Source organism: Manis javanica, chromosome 13, assembly GCF_040802235.1.
Source record: "Manis javanica isolate MJ-LG chromosome 13, MJ_LKY, whole genome shotgun sequence".
NCBI lineage: Eukaryota > Metazoa > Chordata > Mammalia > Pholidota > Manidae > Manis > Manis javanica.
The window spans coordinates 64,166,215-64,175,821 of NC_133168.1; the positions used below are offsets into that span (position 1 = coordinate 64,166,215).

Consider the following 9,607-nt stretch of genomic DNA (forward strand, 5'->3'; position numbering starts at 1 on the left):
AGAGTTTTGGGTTCTCAAACAATGAGGGTACCTCCCCATCTTAGTAGATCTGCCCACTTTTCCTCCTGCTAGGGAAGAAACGTTAAGGCAATCCATGTAATATTGCCACAGCCCTTTCTTCTTAAGCCATTCTAATATTTACTCTTTTTGACATAGACCTTCTCATAGCTGAAAACTCTATGTTCTATGTAAGTTACCTTTTTGTTCTAAAGTCAGAATTAAAAGTGAAAATTGCAAATGGTCAATTGTATCCTTGAAAAATCCCTTAGGACAGTTTGGTATTGGATGAGTCTCAGTTGAGACCATTTTCCATCCAATACTGGGACAGTTGCCAATTCTTCAGTTGAGCCCAGGTGAACCAGCTGGTTTGAGATTCATGCTATCTCCAAATAAATTACACTAGATATATTCATATTACAATTAGCAAGATTTTCATAATCTATAAGAGATAAGTGAAACTCAGACCAATTAAGGAAAGGGCAAATTTCCATCGCCATGCATACACTGAGTGAAATAACCGGTGAAATAGTCCAAGTATTTATATATATATATATATATATATATATATATATATATATACACACACACACACATATTACAAAGTAGTATGCTTGTATGATTACATTTGCATGTGTTAATATGCTGTAAGTAAATGCAAGCATGGTACTACACCACATGTTGTTTTTGTGTTACTGAAATGAGGCTGTAGTCAATGACAAACCCCACTAGCCAGGCCACATATGAGGTCTGATAACTCTACCTTTCAAGCAAAAAAGTAGGAGATACAATTCACATTCAAAGGAATGAAGACAAAGCTTTGATCAGTGTGTATAATCAATTCACCGTGAGGTTAGACTAGCCCAGCCATCCTGCCTATCCCTATTTTTGTTCATCTAGCTCTCTATCGCTGTCTCTTAGAGTCTGAGTTCTGTCTTTCCCACTTACAACATCTCTTCAACCTTATTTTATTTCTTTCAGAAGAGGAAATCAGACCAGGCTGCAGCATAGGATTTTGATTCAGCAAACTTGAAATACCTATTTTTTCTAATCCATTGTTTTCTAGCAGCCCACATTCCTTTGATTTTTCACTTGTTCTCTCCTTTACTCTTTATACAGATGGAGAAGAAAAAGTTTTAAATCAATGACAATAAAAACATGTGGGTCACATGCAATTTTTAATATGAACTCCATTTCAAGAACACATGTAAAGAATTCTGACATACCATGTTTAAAACAAACCTAGATGAATTGTACTGTAACATGAAAAATACTACTATTTACTGAAAAAGGAAAAATAAGCTGTTCTTTAAGTTGATTTTTAATTTCTATTTTAAATATGAACACCTAAAATGTAAACATATCTTTTTTAATAACATAAAGATGCAGAGACACAGTTGCTCTAAAAATTCATTGTAAATATTTTATAACAAAATAGTCGATTATTAGAATTTTAACTTTAATCATTAAAACCACATATAATCTCCCACAAAGACTCTCCTATACCCTTAACTAGCTTGTCCATCACTCTTTTCTGTACCAACACCTCTTACATACAGGTTCACAATCTCTCGGGCTCATGGGTCTTTTGTTTTAACTGCTGCTACAGTAACCAGCCGTGCCTGGGCTGGGAATGATTCCATTCGGGCAGAATGTGACAGAGCCTTACATGAGGGCCACACGTATGCCGCTCACCAACCCAGGACATTCTTGCATAATGCCCACAAGTGCACAGTCTGGAAGTTGAAGGCAGTGAAGTCCGAGTGGAGTAAACCTTAAACTGACCAAACAAACAAACAAATCCTTCCCCTTTCTCCTTAACTACCTATGGCCCTGAGAGGCAGTTGATGCAGCCTTTCACAGGACAGGTCTTAGGACATGAAGCAGTCCACATCAGCGCTAATGCATTCAGCATTCAGTCCCCCAATCAGATCCCCCTTCTTTCCTACCTCAGCCTTTTACACGCACTCCTGCCTCCCTTCATAAAGCCAATAGCATAAATTCTTTGATCAGACTCTGCTTTCTGGGTACTCAGGCTGAAACACTTGCCCCGCCACAGCCCCTGCTGGCTCCCTGATCTCAGTCTCTTCCTGACTCAATTCATTTTATTCGTAACTGCAGTCCTTCTCCAACAGTTTTCATCACATTATTTTCTCTTCTATGAGAAAAGTTTGATAACTTTTTACTTTTTTGATGACCTGAAGTGACTCCCCTCCTCATCAATCCATCAATATTAAATTCAGCTTCTTCTTTTATGCTATTTTTCACTAGAACTTCACCCTCAACCCTTCTTCTAAAACACAATTTACCGGCTGCCAATGTGAAGAACAGTGCTTTATCCCATGTGTTCAACAACCCTGGGTTCCTAAAACTACTGAAATGATTGAAAAACATTTTAAGGGTAAAATATGTATTTTTGTTAGAAAATATGGGAAGTTTCCCTCAAAAAATGGAAAATTTGATAATTTCTCTAAGATATGGTGCATGACAGATTAGATGAAGGGAAATACTGAGCACAATTTAAATCAACCAACAGAGGGTTGGAGGTTAATATGTCCAGATAGTCTGGATGACAAGATATTAAGGCTAAAATAGATCTAGTTACCAGATCAGCTATAGCTTACAGTCATGAAAATATTCTTCTGGATCGCCAAGAAAAATACCAGAAAACTTTAGAGATAGACTGCCAGAGAGGGAGGGAGAGAGAGAACCATGAGTTTAAACTGGAGATAAAAGGGAAAAAAAGCAAAAAAGGCAAAATCTGGGGTTACTTTGAGGGAAATGCTGGTACTGAGATAAAAAGCTTTGGCTCTGCCTCAAGGCTGGGTGAACAGAATCTCAAACTCCATAAAATTAGGAAATTTGGAAGACTGCCTTAAAGAAATTATACCTCATGAAGCAGAGAAAAAGCAATGTGATGTGAGAAAGAGATAAGCAGACATGAAGAACTGAATGAGAAGAGCTCATAAAGTAATAATAGAAAGAATGGAGAAAAAGAAATAGTCAAAGACAATGTCTGAGAGTTTCCCTGAACAGATGGAAGATTCTAGAAAGATATATGAAAGATATCCATACTTACACATACTGTAATAAAAGTGCAGAACACCACAGCTAAAGAGCAGATCTAAAAAGTAAGCAGATGAAAGAGATTACCTGCAAAGAAATGATAAATAGTCTACAAGCAGACTTCTCAATAGCAACAATGAAAGCCAGGGGCAGTAGTATAATTTCTTCAAGAAATATAAAAACCATTTCTTGAAGAAATTATTTCATGAAAATAATGGCCAAACTATTCTTTTGCACATAGTAAAATTTCTTCAAGATTAAGAATAAATTAAATATACTTCAAGCACTTTTAGAGGAAATCTAAGAGAGACACTTTCACAAGAAGTTTCTAAAAGATTTATTTCTGGAAGAAAAAAATGATCCCAGAAAGATCAAAAAAAGGTCAGCAGAAATTGGTAAACTAGGAGGCAAATCTAAACAAAATTTACATTATAAAGTAATAATCAAAATGTCTAATTTGGGAAATTAAATAAAATGATACAGTTTAAAAAGACATAGCATGGAAGTCAGGAGGAATGATTGGAATCTTTGATACAGTATTCTTATATTGTTCTGAAAGGGGAAATGTAACAGTTGATAAAATTTTGACATTATTAAGTTAATGGATATCCAGTAAAATGTCAAGAATATTAAAAGAAGATAAAGTAGAATAAATCTTTACTAATCAGTAAATTTAATTGTATACTTAACGTTTATGAGATAAGTTTAATGGGGTAAGAAAACAAGTGAGCAAGAAAGGAACAAAAGAAAAAGTGGAAGGAAGGAAGAATGAAAGAAACCCAGGGAAAAGAACTGCAAGCACAAATTAAGATCATGGAAATGAGCAAATATATGTCACTAATCACAATGTTGATAGGCCAATTAAAAAAAGAAAATTTAAGTCTAAGTAAAATTTAACTACATGCTCTGTGTGAGACCTGCCTAAAATATAAAGAGAAAATTATTAAGAAATATATCCAGCAAATAATAGCCCAAAGAAAGCTGGAAGAGTTATATTAATATAATAAAAAGTCTTTAAGATAAGAAACATTGTTAGGAAAAAGAAGTGTTACTACTTAAAGATTAAAGTTTCAAATTACCAATAAGATTTAACAATTAGATATGTAATATGAACCAATTTCAAGTTACATAATGCAAAACATTCAAGAATTACAGAGAGAAATTAACAAATAATCATAAATATGAGAATGAAACATACATTTCTCAAGTATTAATTGTTAAAGTAGAAGAAAACCTATAAATTTACAGATATTTTGGGCCACCAAACTTGATTTAATGGATATACATAGAGAGATAAACAGAGAGAGAAAGAGAGAAAATCCTGTATTTCTTCTCAAGTATGCATGGTACATTTACCAAAATTAAATACAGTGATCCATGAAGCAAGATTGTGTGTGTGTGTATGTGTGTGTATAAATATATTATACTACATTATATAGAGAATATATATGTATGTGTATATATATATATGCATATGTGTGTGCCTATGTGAATATGTGTGCCTGTGTGTGTATAGATATATGCATATGTGTGTATACATATATGTGTGTGTGTATATAATATATATATATTATATATACTCATTCTCTAACCATAACACAAGTAAATTAGAAATTATTCAAGGAGAACAAGTTTTAACATCTTCTTATGTAAAATTTCTTACACATACAAGAGTAAATGGAGCAGTATATACATATATATGGAATGCTAAGTACCCTTCTTCAGTCTTCAACAATTATGCAACTAACAGCCAATCTTTTATCACCTATGCACCTACTCTCATCTGAATTTTTCTGAAGTAGACACATCCATAAATATTTGTCTGTAACTTTATAAAAGGACTCTTTTAGCATAACCGTAATACCTTATATATCTTTTAAAATATGTAACAATTCCTCAAATATAAAGTTTTCAAATTTCCCTGATTATCTCATATGTTTTCTTAATTCTGTTCAAGTCAGGATCCAAGTAAAGATCATACATTGCATTGATGGATATGTCTTTTAAGTTTCAAGTAGATACATTACTAGAAGCCCATATGATTGAAAATCTATAATCACACTTTCAAATATCTCATATATCACAAAAGAAAATGCCACATTGAAAATACTTGTCACCAAATAAGAACAAAATATCAATATAGCTAAAACTTTGAAATGTAATGAAAACAGTAATTTCAGGACATTTTTACACTTCAGTGCTTCTATTAGAAGAAAAATGGTGAAAATGAATGATTTGCCTACCCAAATTGGTGGGAAGGAATGATAGAATTTAGGCAAAACAGAAGAAATCACTAAAGAAAAGAATAGAGTATTGAAATAGAAAACTAAAATGTAACACAGGAGCAATGTGATGGAACAAAGATAGCCCCAATTCTTTGACACTCATCCATTGATAGGAGGGGTCTATTTCCTCTCTCCCTAAATCTTTGTTCTGTGACGGCTCTGACCAAGAGAATGGCAGAAGTGATGTTTTGCCAGTTGTAGGCCTAACCTTTGAGAGGACTTGCAATTTCTACTTCCTGTCTCTTGGAACATTCTTAAAGTTCCCACTGCAGTGTAAGAAACCTTAATACTCTCTTAGAGAGGACATGTGGAGAGGCCCTGAGCTACACAGATTAAGGGACAAACCCATGTGTGCTTAGCCCTCTATGATCTCCTCACCAAGGTGTCAGGCACGTGAGTCAAGCTACTTCGGACTCAGCAGACCAGACCAACCACCAACTGAATATGACCAGGTAAATTCAGTCGGTAGTACAAGAAGCAAAAGAATGACCCAGGCAAAATCTACCTGCATTCCTGACTCACAAAATCATCAGATAATGAAATGGTGGTTGTTTTAAACCAACATGTTTTGAGGGTAGTTGTTACACAAGAAGAGATACATGAGAGCAATAAACAAAGCCAAAAGTTGGTTCTTTGAAAAGGCTAATGAAATTTATCTCAAATCTCTAGTGCTAATGGCCATGGCGGGGGTGGGGGTGGGGGGTAACAAACTAAGAAAAATGCACCATATATCAGGGAGGTGATTCTGGATTAAAGCCATCAAGCAAGACCAGCATAATCTGATGTGCTAGAACAAGTACTTGGTTGAAATATGGATTCTTCCACCAGTTAATCTGGGGAAGTTATTTAAATCTATCAGACCTCAATTTGATTAAAATAAACAAACTAACTAACTAAAGCTTCCGTAGGTATGATGCCTTGATGTTGTGATTCTTCAGTGTATGCTTAGTCTCTGCTACTTAAAAGGTTGTATTTCGGAAACAGTGGAATTTAAGGCAAGGAACAAAGTAGAGTTCAGAAGGTAACCAACCATTACTGCTTACTTTCTTTGCTTAAGATGAAAAAAAAAAATGGAGACAGCCCACTTTTTTCTTTTTTACAAAATTTTACTATGTATATTCAAGATTTTTTCATGTCAATAAAGTTAATAAAAATCTATAATTGAACTAAAAAACACACAAACAAAGGTTTTTCCCCCCAGTATAAAAGAAAGACTATATGAGTTAGTTTGATAGACATAATGCCAACAAGAAAAGAACTAATTTTCATTCTTATATATTCTATAAAACACTCTTTACTAAATTCTTATTGATATTTTATAAGATTTGAGACTCATACAAATGATTTGTGCTGAAATGTTTCATGGACTTTTCATTTAACTACTTTCCAAACACATGACCACAACTTATACCTGGATCTATATTTTTCAACAGTAACTTAAAATTTCCTAAGAGTTGAAAAATGATTTATGTCTTTCTGAGAGTTATTTAACATGGAACTTCACTAATTAAGTTTTGTACCATGTTATATTTTTGCTGATATTTTGGGATGATTTTGAAACATAGATAGAGGGAGTGGAAAGGGTCATAGTTCTATCCAAATGTCCTACACTTTCCTTTGGTAAAATAAAAGCTATATCATGTGTCCACCTTAGTTTCTGGTGAGGAAATTTATTAGTTTAAATGCCTTTTCAAATTCTAAAATATTCATATCTCAATTCTGAAATTAACTGTATAATAAAACCTATACCAATTGACATAATTAACAGGTTATAGGGTCCAGTGGAAAGATTAGGCCTTTCTAAAAAAGGGTATCATTAAGATTTTTCAAAATTTCACTTTAAATTAGCAAAGCCATTTCACTGATTCAGTTGTATTCTAATGAGGATAAACATTTACATGGTAAAATTAAGGAACATTTATGATTAATGTACACAGTATAAACAGGAGAAGTATCCTATCTATTAATAGGTACAGATTAGCCTGCCACTTCTCCACTCTGAACATATAAAAACATCTTTAAATAGATAAAACTATAAAATATGACATATTTATGCAGGAGTTCTTCACATTCCTACTATAATTAAGATTAGGACATCAATCTTGTTCTTTACTCATTACCATTTCAGAAAACAAAAATAAGATGCTTATGTATTTCATCTTATTAGCTAGATGCCTTTTTATTTCAAAGTGTCCTCTTTATCTTTGTGAGCTAGGTAAATACCTGCTACAAGGCATTAGTAATTCCTTTCTTTCCAAGTTATTTTTCAGGTGGTTTATTTTTTTTCAAGATGACCACCAAATGCCAAAACAGTAAATATTGAGGTTTCTCTTCTGTCTACCTTACAGATAGATGTCTTGCTTCAAACCTTAGTGCACACATGTAAACACAGTCACTGAAAACAAGGCAACAAGTGAGAAGCAGAGTTAAAATAAGAACTAAATCTGACTCACAATCCAGCATTCAACCCCTATAACTTGCTGTTTTTCTTTGTCCTCTTTGCTGTGAACCAAGATACTTGTTCCTTAGCAGGGTGTTTCTGCTGCAAATCCAGTTGCTACTGCATTATGCAATGAAGTCAGAAGCCTGAGCTTGTGACATCAATATAGGTTGCTATGGTAACTCTTTCCATAAGTATTACAGGTTCATTGTAGGCTCAAAAAAGAGGACTTCAGCAGAAGCAAAAAAGCTTGCATTATTCAGCCTAAATTACAACAAAAATTGGTGCCAAAAAATGTTTCATACTAGCTATATTAAATACAGATTTTTATGCTTTATGACATTATTAAAGGACATGTTTCTAATATATTTACTTTAAAAAAAAAATTCTCCAATAGAAATAACATTGCCACTGACCTTCTGATATAACAGACCCAGACAATCCAGGCAGAAGAGAGTCTCGTTATAACATAGCTAATTATTCTGTGCATTGTTTCATTCCATAAGTCAAGTACTGTTATGCATTACCTGTTATGAATAAACTCATAATGGCATGATTTCAACCTAGTTTTCCCATTACAGGAATTATAAAAAGGTCCCACAGAGTTGCACAGATGAAAGCAATTTTAGGTGAGAAGTTTTCTCAGCGAATGTGTCTATTTTTAACAAAACAATAATGAACATCACCTTTCTATTGTGCACGTTCATCCTTACCTAGAATATTTTTGCCAATGCCTCAGTTTAAAGGGTTAAACTCACCTACCTGTGTAGGAGATATTTAGAAACATTCCTTCTCCATCACATTTTTTTTAACCCTGAATTTGAAGCACATGGCTGAATAATGAATGCCTGAATTCTTTTTTTTCAGAGCTACATTAAAAAAAAATCATCCACCATCATCAAATGAAGATTTTCATTCAGTTCTGCAGTCATGCATGGGCTAGGCCCTGGAGTTACAACGTGTTGGGCATTAGACATAAAATGTAGAAGACAGAGTCCCTTCCATGAAAATCTCACACAGATAATAGCTGTAACAATAACAATATTTCCTGAGTACCTGCCATGTGCCAGACACCAGGCTAAGCACTTTCTGTCCATTATCTCATTTAGTCCTTACAACAATACAGTAAGGGAGAGAGATACTTTTCCCCCCATTTTACAGATGAGAGAACTGAAGTTCAGAGGGATAAAGTCACTTGCCTGAAGTCACACAGGTAGTTAGGAACGCAGCTGGCATTTGAACTTAAGACTGCCTGACTCCAACTGTTTATGATGTTTTAACAGAAATTAAGGATATTTCTTCTTACTTGCCAAGCTAAAAATTGAAAATTGCATTGAAATTTTATTGAGCAAGTATTCGTTGCCATAGAACTTTCTGAAGCAGAAAGCAGAAGAGAGTCTTCAGGTTGACTTCATAAACACTTGATGACTGACTTTTCTGCTTTTGTGAATATGCAACAGTTTATTGTCTATAATAGGTTGCAGTTGACAAATCATACACTAAACATTTATCCATTCAGCGCATTTACTGAAACACTATTACAAGTCATGCACTGTGCTAAATGTTGTATGAAACTAACAAAAAATTGAAATGACCCCCAAATTGAAGGAGCATGTACTCCAAAATGGGAGAAAATCACTCATCAAATAACAACATAAATAAAGGTAAAGCTAGAACTGTGTCCAGACAGAGAAAATAAGAAAGGCTGCAAACAGATAATCTATGCATTCAACTCTAAATTATATAAAATGAACAAAAGAAACACACAGAATCAGGAGGAAGGAAACAATGAAAGGAAAAGTAAAACATAAGGAAATGT

The 9,607-nt window shown here is 33.9% G+C and overlaps 1 long non-coding RNA gene across 6 annotated transcripts in view; it reads right to left on the minus strand.

Annotated features, from left to right (window-relative positions):
* Window positions 1-7,947, minus strand: part of LOC108402963 (uncharacterized) — a 261,901-nt gene extending 253,954 nt beyond the window's left edge. For 2 of the 6 annotated variants that reach the window (XR_001854574.3, XR_012124302.1), the window contains exon 1: window positions 7,802-7,931. This is a non-coding gene — a long non-coding RNA (uncharacterized lncRNA). Of the gene's footprint in view, window positions 1-3,076; window positions 3,122-7,801 lie in introns of all 6 variants that reach the window. The other 4 variants (XR_012124305.1, XR_012124306.1, XR_012124304.1 and 1 more) reach the window with 4 other exon arrangements.
* Between the last annotated feature and the right edge of the window lie 1,660 nt (window positions 7,948-9,607).